The sequence below is a fragment of the Scardinius erythrophthalmus genome (assembly GCF_964197995.2).
Source record: "Scardinius erythrophthalmus genome assembly, chromosome: 20".
Taxonomy (NCBI): domain Eukaryota; kingdom Metazoa; phylum Chordata; class Actinopteri; order Cypriniformes; family Leuciscidae; genus Scardinius; species Scardinius erythrophthalmus.
Genome location: NC_138240.1, coordinates 36,339,405 through 36,342,839, shown reverse-complemented (window position 1 = coordinate 36,342,839; position 3,435 = coordinate 36,339,405). Strand labels below are relative to the sequence as shown.

The following is a 3,435-nucleotide window of genomic DNA, read 5'->3' as shown; positions in this document are numbered from 1 at the left end:
GTCTGTGACTGCGAGGTATATGGTCAAAATCCTAAATCTTACTGTCTGTGTGACATGGATAGGCTACTCTTTATTCCGGACATGGCCGTAGAACATCGTTTGGTCTGGATTTGTAAAATGTCCTGGGCTAACAAACATGAAACAGGGACTCTGAAACGGAAGCGCTTGATATTTTCCATTTTTCGGTCAGAACTCACGGAAAGGAAGCAGGGCACATATAGGCTACAGTGAAGTCGACGCAAGCATATTGACCAATGCTTTTGAAACGAGACCATTGCATTTTAATGTAGCCTAATTTTCAAAAACAATACTGACAGCAACAGAATTTTTTTTTATTCTATTAAAGGAGAACTCCGTCAATTTTAACATTGAGCTCATTTTTTTGTACATTTGGAGTGCTGTCAATACAGAGAACAACGACAAAAATCGGTGTTGCCTACACCGAGTTATTCTATTTTTAAAATTTGCACCCTGTTGACTTCAATGGGGCAAGTACTAAACCTGCTTTTAGCCTCTTAACATCCTTGATGTGTCATTACAAGTGCACAGAAAATGTGAGTGATTCCTTCAGAGTGAACACGAGTGAGTCTGACTGCAGTAGATGTGAAAGATATGTATAAAAATGATGTTATTTAAGCCAGCGCAAATACCTGTGTTTACATCCTGTTTTTCGGTTGAAGTCCAAAGTAGTCGATTGCCGAGTTCACGCGCGTGATCATAGGTAACTAAACCTATGCACGTGAGCTCGGCAATCGACTACTTTGGACTTCAACCGAAAAACAGGATGTAAACACAGGTATTTGCGCTGGCTTAAATAACATCATTTTTATACATATCTTTCACATCTACTGCAGTCAGACTCACTCGTGTTCATCAACGTCTCTCTCTCTCTCTCTCTCTCTCTCTCTCTCTCTCTCTCTCTCTCTCTCTCTCTCTCTCTCTCTCTCTCTCTCTCTCTCTCTCTCTCTCTCTCTCTCTCTCTCTCTCTCTCTCTCTCTCTGCTTTAGCCTGAGACTGACACACAGTCTTCCAGTTGTGTTACTCTCTCTGAACGGATGATGGAGCCGTGAAGCGTTTCATACAGCAGATGATCTGATCCTGCATGAGGAAATCAATAATTCATCTTCAGTGCAACATCACTTTCAGTTATTATTCACATCTCTTCAGGGCTTTTGTGTTCTTTACAAGTTTAACTTCTTTTAACACACTCACACACACACACACACACACACACACACACACACAAACTCTCTCACACACTCCCACGCTCTCTCACACACACACACACACACAGCCACACACACACACACTGATGCTGACCTCTGGTGGTACATTAGTGTATTCACACGGTCAGCTGTTCATACACTGAGAATCTATTGAATAAATGCTAAACTTTCATACATGGACCTTTTACAGCAGCAATAAAAGAGCTTTTCATTTTATTATAATATTATTTTTAATATAATTGTTTATAAACTATTAATGGGTGCTTCATTTAAGCTGCTCTAAAAACTATAAAGATTATTTTAGACGTTTACCAGTCTCTGATAAATGAACAGATTTTCACTGATAGACTGTTGCTTTATCGGCTGATAAACGTGTGAAAACATGCTATTATTATTGGTATTTGTGAGGGATTATGAAGCTCAAAACTAAAAAAATGTGTAGACTGACTGTGTTTAAATAAGTTTACTTAAAGGCACACTATGCAGTTTCTGTTTTTCTCAGACAGCGCCCCCTAGAGTCGCTGTGGAGGACTTGTGTTTAATGTTACTGTGGTAAATCCCACTCACGCAGAGCCGTCTCTGCACTCTTCCGACCGCGCTTTCTTTGTTGACTCTGCCATGATTCACGTCTGAAACGCGTGCTAGTGTCTTCCATAGAGGCTCTTCATGTGTTGTTGATGCATTGATGTGACGTCGTGCCGTAAAGCAAGTCGTGATTCTCGCGAGATTCCTCAAACCTGCTTTGCTATCGGGATGATTCGCCCTACTACGAGTTTGTTTCCCATCGAAATGATTTCGAAGCTGTTATATTAAGGTACAAATCTTGCATAGTGTGCCTTTAATTTTGAACAAACGCCTCTAAACAAACTAGTCAGTATTATATGTGCTGTCAAACATCAGGCATATCAAACCGTACAGATTAAAGAGGTATGAACAAGGAATGTGTTTCACTTCATTAGGCTTTATCTTTTTAATACATACTATGAACTCAACTTTAATTTTAATAACATTTTCTATATTCATGTATTAAATCTAACATCTGAGGGCGAGAATATAATGATAGATGACTTGAACCTACTTTCATCTTCACGTGAGGTTAGAGAGTTAAACGTATGGATGGGTTTCCACTAAGATGAAATTCTAAATAATTACATACATCAAAATTATGACACAAAAAGTATAAATTATGACTTAAAAAATCCTAATTATGAGAATTTTTTTTCCAATTATGACATAATTTCAGTCTTATCTCATTTCAAATTCTCATAATTAGTCATAATTATAATTTAGTATGTCATAATTTCTACTTTTTGTGCCATAATAATTACTTTTAATGTCATAACTAAGATTTACCAATGCATTACTTGTTTTACATGGCGGAAATTGGCTTCCATAAAAGCGATACATTCAAAAACACTGTTTTTATTATTTAACATTAAAAAACACTATCGAGCTCGAATATATTTCAATGCAGGAACGTTAAAAATGAGCCTCACCTGCCCCGAAATCACGAGATGTTTAGGAAAACATTCTACTAAAAGATAAATTAATTAGGCTAGATATTACATGTAATTTGGTTGTAAAACAAAAAGTGTTGCACATTTCATTGGTGTAAAGATGAGCAGGCTGTGTGTAGCCTATTTTGTAAAACATTTGCGACTGCAAAACTGAAAAAGCGTCTTGTTACATGGGAAAATGAACAGACATTTGCAAGTTTATTTTAAAATGCAAAGTATTGAAAGCTCTGTGAACACTCGCATTTCAACAACACTATAAGTGACTAAAGTTATCCCACACTTGTATCTTCACACCTACTCGAACACTTTGGCCAAATACAGTAAATACATCATGCAAGTAGACAAGTGGTCAAGTGCACAGACCGCAAGTGTGGGTGTTTGAACAGGCTCATACTACTGACATTCATACTATATAGTGCGTACTTACTAATCATTGTTCAAAATATGTACATAGGCTACTCAAAGAGAGTATGCGATTTCTTTCACCTCGCGTCATTCATTTCGAAGTTCTACAAAGTGTTACGAGAGAAAGACAACAAATATTTGCATACGACATGGGGATCTCGTGGAATAAAATGAGAAATATGATTGATAATGTGCAGACGGGTGTGTTTATAAAGACCCACAGGTGGCGCTGTAGCCTACTATCGGCTGATGAAGCTGTGGAACAAGCGCCATTTCAAATGAATGAT

General features: G+C 37.6%; 1 protein-coding gene across 1 annotated transcript in view; it reads right to left on the bottom strand.

Moving 5' to 3' along the window:
- Positions 1-2,919: 2,919 nt before the first annotated feature.
- Positions 2,920-3,435, bottom strand: part of susd3 (sushi domain containing 3) — an 11,069-nt gene continuing 10,553 nt past the window's right edge. The window contains exon 5 of the mRNA XM_081348130.1: positions 2,920-3,435. This exon is cut by the window's right edge and continues 1,648 nt beyond it. The gene's annotated coding sequence lies outside the window, so the exon portion shown is untranslated.